At 41.0% G+C, this 11,783-nt stretch overlaps 1 long non-coding RNA gene across 1 annotated transcript; it reads right to left on the bottom strand.

Moving 5' to 3' along the window:
• Positions 1 to 1,738: 1,738 nt before the first annotated feature.
• Positions 1,739 to 11,231, bottom strand: LOC126469633 (uncharacterized). Its single transcript, XR_007586032.1, has 3 exons — positions 10,963 to 11,231; positions 2,451 to 2,675; positions 1,739 to 2,309 (listed from the first exon to the last, which is right to left on the bottom strand). It is a non-coding gene; the product is annotated as an uncharacterized LOC126469633 (long non-coding RNA).
• Between the last annotated feature and the right edge of the window lie 552 nt (positions 11,232 to 11,783).

Below are 11,783 nucleotides of genomic sequence, written 5' to 3'. Positions count from 1 at the left end.
AGGGCTGCATCAGTGCATCAGGGATTCCATGCGACGGAGGGTGGATGCATGTATCCTCGCTAACGGAGGACATTTTGAACATTTCCTGTAACAAAGTGTTTGAAGTCACGCTGGTGCGTTCTGTTGCTGTGTGTTTCCATTCCATGATTAATGTGATTTGAAGAGAAATGAGGTCTAACATGGAAAGTAAGCGTTTCCGGACACATGTCCACATAACATATTTTCTTTCATTGTGTGTGAGGAATGTTTCCAAGAAGTTTGGCCATACCTTTTTTTAACACCCTATATATATATATATATATATATATATATATATATATATATATATATATATATATATATAATCCATCTTTCAGACACTATCTGAAAACTTCATTGCATATTACAATATGCATAGTAATATGTTTCTGATTTTCGCTGAGGTATTCACTATTATCACTTAACGCTGCATTTCTCACAGCCTCGGTTTTATTGGTTGCTTCAGTTTGATACCTTCAAATTTTCCATCCATGTATGGATGGATGCTCTGTCCATAGACCCCCTCCTCTCATGCTCAACACCTGACATGCATGCAAATTGGTCCATGATGTAATGTATATGTGCTAACCTCTTATATATATATATATATATATATATATATATATATATATATATATTCTCTCTGGAAATTGAAAAATTTTGGTAAATTCCCATGAGACCAAACTGCTGGGGTCATTGGTCCCTAGGCTTACAATAAGGACTACACACACACACCCATGCCTGAGGGAGGATTCGATCCTCCAACGGAGGGAGCAGCACGAAATGTGGAAAGGCACCTCAGACCGCACAGCTACCCCACGTGGCACTCTCTCTCTCTCTCTCTCTCTCTCTCTCTGAGACAGAGAGAGTACTGATATATGTTTTGTTTTGTCTATATCATACATCTTTCAGTCTTCTTGTTTCATCAACAGCCAGAAATCAGGACTGCGTGTCATTCCAGCAATCTCCACATATCTTTATAAATTCGCTGAATGTCATGTCAGTTCCTACACATGCGTGCTAAATGTGTTTTAAATTTATATTGTTTTGTTTGAAATATAAACAATAAAGTCTGCATTATTCCCCACCAACTATTTTGGAACCCTAGACTATGCCTGACTCAAATAAAAGACGCCAACCCCCATATCACAGCCAAAACAGAAATATTTCCATATTTGATACTGGTTTTCCACTGCAACATCGTCAAATATAAACACAGTGTTTGGCTTTACGCTCTCAGGTGGTGGGATATCCTGCTTTCATTGATTGTTGTGTATGTTACAGCATTAATGCCATGTAATATCTCCTGGTATTTGGGCTGCAATAATATTTTTGAAAATAGATACACCTGTTCAAAGCGCATTCTATCTGTATGTGTTAGTACTGTCATGATAACATTCATCATGCTGCAGTCAGATGGACCTACAATTATCGTTCATACGTTATGAGGAAAGAGAGTTCCATTCTTCTCCTAGTCTTCAGTGCTATTAATGGACTGGCTCGTTACTATAAAGCCCTTGTGATGATGGTGTTTTACCCCCTTCCACATGACGATGACTTATGACAACATTAGCATGTAAGAAGTTTTATAGAAAAATAAAAATCATGTCTGTTAAACTCTTGTTGTTCATAAGTTCTTATATATTTTTGAGTATATATATATATATATATATATATATATATATATATATATATATATATATAAATAAGAACACAGTTATTTGCTTACATCAGACATGGCTGATTCATACATATTTGCATTTACTGATGTGCTGAAGGTGTTATAAACTTAGGCGACGGTTTCGTCTGATGGCCTCTGAGTTTGGTGCACTGGCTCCACCAGATTGGTCCATATTCTCTTGTAGGATCTGTATACATAAGGCTGCCAGCTTCCTCCTTTGTCTACAGCATGCTGGATTATGTAACTGGCATGCACTGGGTTTTTAAATGCTTGCTCTTGTAGATGAGTGCACTCTCTCACATTAAAAAGTTTAACTTTTCATGGTAAGTCCCATGTAGAGACTGCATGATCCCCTAATATGACTGAGGGATCTTGAGCAATTGCACTGGACATGGTAGTAATACGCATTGAAGCATCACATCGGCGATTCCACTCTTCCCGGGATAATACGTCTTTTGTATCACTGTATTGAGGATTTTCGAAAGCCAGCACTGAGTAGAACTCACAATTTGACATAATTCCCACACTGATGCATTTACTGTTGCCACTGATTATAAAGTACACACTGTATTCGGCAACATTGTGTTCATATCGGATGGCTCAGCGTCACCTACATGGAGAAATGAAAATAAGCTACACATATATATTTTTACAGCCACACTCTACCTCAGTCATCGTCTTCACTAATACTTAAACGATGAGTGTACTGTTGCTATGCATTTTGACGTGTTGACTTTTTGAGAGCTCTTACCTGATGGACAGAAATTTAAGTGCAGACTTAAGTCAGACGATAAATGAGGTGGGTGCAGCTGCTGCAACGGTGGAAACCTGAAGACCGATAAATCAGGTAGCGTGTTGGTGTGCTGCTGTGGCAATGTACACAATGGCTGATCCCATAAATCTGGTAGGCCATTGATGTGCTGCAGCCACTCCATGCGTGGCGCAACACAGTAGACAATCGAACAGTTCTGCTGTGCTGTGGAAAAGAATAAAAACTGTAAGTATTCGTGAAATTACACACACACGTGTAATAAACAATTAGAGGAAATCGTTAATAATAATACTTAAATTCGAATGTGGTGGTCTCATTCCTCTTTTTATTCTGCCGAGGGGGAAAGCGACCTCTGCTGATGCTGCTCGTGTTACATGGTTTTAAACCTTCCAGTAAAGTGAACAGAACACATAAAACGGGCCTTGTCTGGTTGCTAGTGTGGGTCGGTAAGCAAATGCATTGCCACAACAATTTACAGTGGGAGCCATTATGCCATTTTTTCCACTGCTATTTTTTTCCGCCACCATCTCGTACGCCATCTTGTTCGACAGTGATGTCATAGTGGGAAGTACAGTTTACAACGTAACTATACACGGCCAGCTTTTCGCAGCACCCCATTTGCCTGAAACAGGGGAGCGGGTGTCAATGAAAACAGCAACCCAGCTTTACCATAGACGAACACTGGCGATCACAGCAGTGACAAGAAGTCAGAAACTGTAATGTCATAAAAGACCCACAAGAAAAGTCGCCATTTCGACCACAGTAAAAGACTATGGTGCAACCTCAACAGAATACGCACCGGACAGGGAATATGCACTAAATCAGTGTTTCAATGGGGAATGACCGAAACTTCTTCATGTGAAAACTGTGAAACCATGAACAAACAATGTTCCACATAGCCTTCGAAATCCCAAAAACTCCCTTTCAAGGGTCGCTAGAAGAAATCCACGACATTACCTGTATTTTTGAGATATCTGTATTTATTGTTTTAATTTAAATTTCTCTTTTTATCCATACTTTACTTTGTATACTTCCTGTTGGTTTTATGTCATTGGCAGAAAAACTGCAACCTGTCTTTGTGATATACCTGTATTCCTTTTTTAAAATTTTAAATTTCTCTTTTTTCCATATTTTACTATGCTTGTAGAATTCCTGTACGTCTATGTGTAATGTATCTGTTAATCAAGAAGCAACGTGTAATGTTCATACGAAAATAATAATAATAAATAATTAGTATGAATTTGGATGGAGGAAATCTTTCAAAGCAACTACCAACTGGTAAAGTGCAAGCAGCCCGTAACAGGCTTGGACTGAAACGAAATACTCCTCGTGTCCCTGGTTTGAAAAGTTATTTCATAGCCATGGTAACTTGAGTGGCCTAACTTGTATCCCTATGGTTGCATGTTGCGCTGGGTTGCGTCCCATATAGTTTAAAAAGTCACCAACACCATTTCCACCTTACGGCATAACCATTCTCTACCAGAATCGCTCTACAGTGTAAAACTGAGTGTAGTCATTTTGTCCAAGACAAATGTTAATATACTGTTGAGTATATAATCTTCCACATGGCCTTCGAAATCTCAGATACTCCTTTTCAAGGATCGCTACAAGATATCCACGACCTTACCTGTGTTTGTAATATTTTTATATTCATTTTTATATTGAAATTTCTCTTTTTCTCCATATTTTACCTTGTTTTTACACTCGTGTTCGTCCACATCTCACTGGCTGATAAAGTTTAATCCGTGTTTGTGACATATTTGTATTAATTTCCTCAATTTTAAATTTTCCTTTTTAGCCATATTTTACTATCTGTACAATTCCTGTACGTTTATATGTTATGTATAGTCGTGAACAAAACGAGCGAGACCCCTCGACTTTTCGTTATGCTGATCTGCACAGCTTTAAAGTCTGCTACACAGCATAACAGGCAAGGCAACGAAGTGCTACCAACATACTATGCACAGGTGTGAAATTCACAAACTATCTGAACTTTGTCAGACTGCTTTCAATCATGTGTAAGACTATATTAATGCTGATTAGTGTGTTAAACACAACATGTAAATATAAGATATAAATGTAAGAAGAAACGCTAATTAGTATGAACTGTACTAATAAATATGAATTTCAGCTTATCGAGATAATATAACTGTTTTAGTAAGACAAAGTACCCCAGATCGTTACGAATTAGCAAAATATAATGCGCATTCGGCCACGGAACGGTCTGTGTCAACGTTCAGGCCAGTCATACTGGATTACCGTTGCCGACCTACCATGTAAGTGTGCAAATTTAGCAATGCGTGAAGATTCATAAAGAAATTCAGTGAAAAATCATTCAGTGCCACACGTAAGTTAATTCAGTTTTTGACAGAAGCGGAAAAAGTAGGCAGTAACAAGTATGAAATTCTACAAGATTTTCATATTTACATCCACAGGGCGCCGGTACAGAATAAAGGTAGCAATAAAACGTATTGGGGGCGCGAGAATTTCTGAAAATTGCTTTACTGATAGTCTATCTGCTTCCATCGAGATTAGAACCGAAAACAAACCAGACCTCCCTTGAAGTAGCAAACACCTTTTACTACGCTAGCAGATAACCCACGCAAACAGCCCTCTATTATTACCCCGGACATGAATAAGCCGGCAAATTCGCAATGAAAATGGCAAAATGATCTGCAGTTTCTGTTGCATAGAGCTTTCTGGTCTCAAAAAGATGAAATTTTTACCTTTGCGTCACCGCTTATGTGACAATCATTCTGGATGTTTATCGAAATAACGAAATACTGTTATTAGCGATTAAATTTAGTAGGATAACTCTGCACCAATCCAGGAAATAAAGGGCTACATAGCTGCCAAACGTATTTTACAATGTTTCGAATTCTCCATTAGACTCGCCTCAGCCAAAAAACGTTCATTAGCCGAAGTGTTTCTTAAGCTAGCTAGCAATGGGAATGCCCGCACTTCTAAAACTCGGTGGCATTAATATTGGGATCTGAATTACCACGTGTATAGGCAAATGGATTTTATTTTCATTGCTGTAAACGTGATTTTGGTCGAAAGCGTAGCTACGATTAATATGCTGATGCATCGACTGCAACTAGAACATGATATGGATGATAATGTGCGATGTCACCAGGCCTCAATTATTCCCGATTGGTTTGAAGAACATTTTGGACAATTAGAGCGAATGATTTGGCAGCCCAGATCGCCCGACATGAATCCCATCGATCATTTATGGGAGGTAAGTTCGCACACAAAATCTTGCATCGGCAACACTTTCGCAATTATGGACGGCTATTGAGGCAGCTTGCCTCAGTACTTCTGCAGGGGACTTACGATTTGAGTCCATCCCACGTCGAGCTGCTGCAATACGTCAAGCAAAAGAAGGTTCGGCATGATATTAGGAAGTATCCCATGACTTTTGTTACCTCAATGTATTTCGGCAGTGTTCTGCTCTAAAGTTCGCACCTGCCAAGATTGTCTAAGAGTGCCAAGACCGTCACTGCTACAATAAAATTGCACAATTTCCCGTGAACAGCCTGACAACCAAGCAACCTAGCCTTTACTAAACACCGTAGTTTTCCCTTACACTCCGCAGTGGTAAATCTTCGGTTTAGTCGAATCAAAGACAATCATTTTTAGTTATGTACGAGAATTCTGTAATGAATTAAAATGCTGTACTTAGATTCCATGAGGTTGCCCCCTCCTGCCCCTGCTCCCCCTTGAGGACGCCAATGACACTAAGCAGATTCAAATGGATGTAAGTTGCAGTAATTATGCAGTCTCCAGACAGAAGTCCATGACAATAACAACAACAACAACAACAGAAAATTTCTAACCAAAACTTTGAGACTGATCGTCTATTCCAATCGTTACTGGCAAAGACAGAAAAAAAGATTAAGATGTTACGACCCGTCAATGACGAGGGCATTGGTGATGGCGAACAAGTTCGGATTGGACAAGTATTGGGTAGCAAATCGTCTGTGACTTTCTCATGGAATCCATTCCGGGATTTCCATCAAGTGTTTTAGGCAAATCACGAAAACCTAAATCTGGATGACTGGACAGAGATTTAAACCTCGCTTCTCCTCAGAGCAACCCCATAGTTTTAACCACTCGGTGCACATCGGTGATGGCGTCTGCCCGTGAGAACATAGATATGTCGCGGGAGATTATTTTAAATTTATTTTCAGAGTGCTTTTGCCCCCAAAAATAGGAATCGTCAGACTTGCTACTAACAATACAAAACTCTTGTTGCTTGGTGGTCGTTGGAAGCCAATATTCAAAAATTAAAGGCGTAGTTGGGTCAGAGCTATGACCCTCTGTGTCAAGTAGCAAAGGCCGCCAAGGGCATTAGTATTGTTCATGTTCAGTGTTGTTACTTGTGTGGTAAGGTATAGAAGGCGTGTGAACTGTGTCAGTTACTGAATTATCACTGTGAAGGACACGGAAATGCCACGTACACGCCTGAGACAGCGTTATCAGCATCTAACAGAGTTTGGGAAGGGCCACATTGTGAGTTTCTGTTGAGCCAAGTTACCAAATCGCACACTATCCAGATTTGTGAAGCATTCGGACGCGACAGTGGCACGATGTTCGACTGTATGAAAACTTGAGGGCAGGCAAACTCATTGTCAAGATTCTGGTCGACCGCGTTTGACCACTACAAGGGAGGATCACTATACCGTGCACCGAGCACATTGTAACCCCTTCACATCTCTGCCTGCCATCCGAGAACAAGTGAAATGAAATGATCGTATGGCATTGCTCGCCATGAGGACCCATCCGGGGAAGTTCGGCCGCCGAGTGCGAGTCTTATTGCAGTCGACGCAACATTGGGCGACTCGCGTGTCGGTGATGAGGATGAAATGAGGATGAGGACAACACAATACCCACTCCACGAGCGGAGAAAATCTCCAACGCGGCCGGGAATCGAACCCGGGCCCGCTGCGTAGGAGGCGAGCACGCAACCACGCAGCGTCACAACGCACCATCGACTGGACACTAGCAGCAGCCAGTGTAGCCAATAGCCAGGCTGTTGACACCACAGTACAAGTCGCATCGTTTTGAGTATTTCCGTCGCCAGGAATTGTGGAATGCTGACGAATGGTGCCGTACTGTATTTAGAGATGAATTGTGTTTCTGTTCTACCCTACATGGTGGCTAGAGTGGGGGTCCCATTTTCCCAATGTTTCGGTGAGTCACAGCAGTGTAATCCTGGCGTCGTAGTGTGGTGAACTATCGGGTACGGTTTCAGGTCACGGCTAGTAGTGAGCGAGGGAACTCTGACGGCACAACCGTTTGTCACGGATATTCTGCAATGTGAGCATTGACCTTTTGAAAAATAACATCGCGATACTGTTGCATAAGAGGTAACACGTGAGACATAGCATACCTCTCGTGTGACAGTATCTCGGTGCCATTTTTCAACAGGATAATAGGATAATGCTCGTCCGCACACGGCACGGGTAGTGTCTGCACGATGTCGAGGAGCTCCCACGACCAGCAACCATCTCCCCCCCCCCCCCCCCCCAGATTCGTCCCCGATAGAACAGCTCGGACGGCAACTCCGTCCCAGCGGCAGTACCCAGGACATCAAAAACCAGATACAACAGTTGTTGTCCACCTTACCTCCACAAAAGGTATAACAGCTTCGTGATACTCTTCGCAGCCGAATCAGTGCACTTAGGCCAGAAGGGTTGCAACGTCATACTGATAAGTGGGCTCGTACTGCCAAATTCTTTGTAAAACTCAGTCCATTTTTGTAATCGCCGAAATAACGTCACATACCTTCTCAACCCATGAAGTTTCATTTCCTTTCCTCCTCATCTCCTAGGTGTTTCACTTATTTGTCATGCAGTGTATGTATATGTGATTAGTCTTAACATTAATGAACATATTATTTCTCAGTTCTACTTATTGTACTACAATTAGAGCCTGGGCTTTCTTGTAGAGATGCAGCTGTATTGCGGAGTAGCGAGGCGTAATAGAATGTTAGGAAAGAAACGTTAAATTCTTACTACCAGCAGTAATTTCGGCGTAGCACTGAGTTGTGATATTACTTACTTCATCTATTCACCCTTCAGAACCTGAGACTGACTATACAACCAATGTGAGACTAATCGTATACACGGATTACCAAAATGTACGAATTAGATCTTGCAGGCCGGGGTTGCCGACCGGTTCTAGGCGCTGAAGTCTGGAACCGTGCGACTGCTACGGTCGCAGGTTCGAATCCTGCCTGGCATGGATGTGTGTGATGTCCTTAGGTTAGTTAGCTTTAAGTAGTTCTAAGTTCTAGGGGACTGATGACCATAGATGTTAAGTCCCATAGTGCTCAGAGCCATTTGAACCATTTGAACCAATTAGATATATATATATATATATATATATATATATATATATATATATATATATATATATATCTGTGTGTGTGTGTGTGGGGGGGGGGGGGGGTGGATGGGTCTGGATGTGTGCCTGTGTGTGTTTTATCAGGCCTCTTGTTTGCACACATATTTGCAGTCTCTGCAGTAAGGTTAATACGTGTGCAACGCATATCTACATCTTATCACAATGTGGCATAAGCAGTACTCACATTCTTTTACTTTCTTCTCTCATGATTCGATTGTGTTTGATTCAAAATTTCAAATATTCTTATTTATATAAGTGGAAAAAAGGGCCAAAAATAGTTAAAAGATTAATAATACAATGGATACATTGTGGCATAATAAACTGGAAAATCACGCCTTTTAATGTGCGGGATATTCTTATCTGATAACAGGATTACATTTACTTTGAAGTCGACAACAATTGCCATAAATCGTGCCTGCAACGTTCTGACCTAAATAACTTGAGTTTCCAAGGCCTTAGGGCAACAGAGGTTAAACGTGAACCGTTTCTGTTAAGCAATCGAAACTTAACCATTCTCCTCCAATAAGCCAAAACAATTAATAAGTTGAGATACTGTATAATATTCAATGTTTTATCGAAACAGAGCATTGTAGTCAAATTGGCAATATCTGACTGGTCAACCACCTTCCGGAGTATTTATAACGTACTAAAGAGAAATTCGGCAAACTTTGTCTCGCAACCGGAACGATAATTAAAGGGGTATTAGCGACTGCTCGGAAGTTCTCTTTAATGCCTTTGTGCTGCGGCCGAGCAATCGAGCCCCAAATCCAGTACGCTCGAGTTGAACACTAGCGCTGGAACCGGTTTTTGTCGCGGGGCTTAGCGCGCCTCTGACGTCACAAGTAAGTTGCCGATGCACCTGCCTCCTGCTGCAGAGGCGAAGAGCAGATGCGCCAGATCAGGACGCGAAATATACTTCACCCACCACGTCCGTAATTTTCGCTTACGCATAGCCTCATTATCGATCACAGAGTCTCGAAGGTTGTTCTGTGTTCATAGTTCGTGATTCTCGATCGAGAGACGCATTTCTGTATCTCAATAAGGCAACTAAGAGTGTGATTACGACATAGGAGCTACGATTTTAACAAAACGAATAAATAAAAAACTTGTGTCAGAAGAAAACTGCAAGAATCATTTCGCAATTATTATTATATTCATTTTATTTATGTTTTGCTACTGGCATAAAACACCTCTAAAATAAGTTTTATTGCGGTTAGTACCAGCCCTGTATCGCATACTGAACTCGTACTAAATTTAAACTTCTGTTCTGAGTACAGGTGGAATATTTATCATATATTCAGATAAAATAACAAAACAGTGATAAAGTGGTAATTTCCTTAAAACTTCTAACCTACGTATCGCTCAGTTGTTCTGATTCTTATTAGGTCCCCATTTTACATAGCAACTCGAGTCTCCGTTGGAATTAAACAAATATATCTGTTTGAACCCTTGAATGAAACAAAATCAGAAAAGCAATAAAAATGGAAGCGTACGCGTTTTGTGTTTTCGGTCTCCTGTCTCTCCATTACGAACGGTTAACATTACTCACTTGATACAAATTGTACTAACTGTACCTCCGAAATTGCAAGACATTGGGCAAATGTGTAACAATAACTATTTTTCTCTTATAAATAAAAAACTATGCATATAAAAAACTGTTTTCGTTTCCAGCGCTACTACAAATATCCTATGTTTTTATGCATGCATGAGCTCGAAAGAGTTAAATAAAGTCCTTACACAAGTTTACAAGCTTAGTAACAGCATGAGTCACTGCCACAAGCGAAAATTAGGTACAATATGGAAAACAAACACGTATGCGTCTGTTTAGTGCAATACATAACTGTCTGTGGTTCGCTAAGTAAGCTCTTTCCCATGGCACTTAACCTACCAGTACCTCCCTCATCAGAAGTTTGGGGGCCCCCCAATACACAAATGAACGCCATCGACAACTTATTGCACTGCTTGGAAGATGACGCAGTGAAACGAAGAAAGAAGAAAATTTTAATTCCCTAAATAGTTAACTAATTTAATCGTTCCGCAAGACATAACACAACAATAAAGAAGTTACACAAATACTCACCACACTCAGCAGATGAAGGAAATGTTGAAAAGTAAACCCTTCCTAACCCAGCTCCTCAGTAGCCTTAAGAAAGCGGACGTAGCTACAAAATCTGAGCTGGCGTTCGTTGTTTCATCCAGTATTTTCCGAAACATGTTGCACTCTCGCCAAACATTACAGGAGTGACAGCCCTGCGTATACGAACATCAACGGAAAAGTTACCACGTAGTTTACATTTTGTAGCTACTTTCCACCTCAGGAGAGGTCTCTTGCAGCCTCCGTATGCTTTGCTTTAGTTGTACCGTTAGCGGCGTGCGTGACCTTATGTGGGCCACCGCGCTCCTTGCCCGCTTTCTCCTGTTGATTTTAACAGTCGCCCGCCAACGTGGTCACAAGAAAGCGCCTTTCTTCTCGTCAAAGACAGCTGAGGATTTTTTTTTAAGTTCATATAAACGAACTTCTCAGTTCACTTCCTGTTAGGTCTTTCGGTAACCTCTGTTCGATACGTCTACCGATATCTACATTATTCCGAAAGAAATGGTATTCTGTGACACCACATAGAACAGCAAGGAATCTTTGCACGTATCAAGTAATACACGGTCCATTCACATGAACACGATCACCACCTATGTTCGACGGCAACATACAACAACCACTCACAGACAGCAGGTGGCAGCACTAGCAGTGGCGTGTCGGGGGATGCGGAAAACAGCACTGTCGTTGTCGTAATGGGGAAAAGAAGTGATTTATCTGACATCCAAAAGGCATGATCATTGGCTTTCGGGGTCGAGGTGGAAACATTTCCAAAACCGCTAACTTTGTATACCGTTCGAGTGCCGCCG

This window comes from Schistocerca serialis, chromosome 3 (assembly GCF_023864345.2).
Source record: "Schistocerca serialis cubense isolate TAMUIC-IGC-003099 chromosome 3, iqSchSeri2.2, whole genome shotgun sequence".
NCBI lineage: Eukaryota > Metazoa > Arthropoda > Insecta > Orthoptera > Acrididae > Schistocerca > Schistocerca serialis.
The sequence above is the reverse complement of the archived record's forward strand: the minus strand, read 5'-3'. Positions and strand labels throughout refer to the sequence as shown.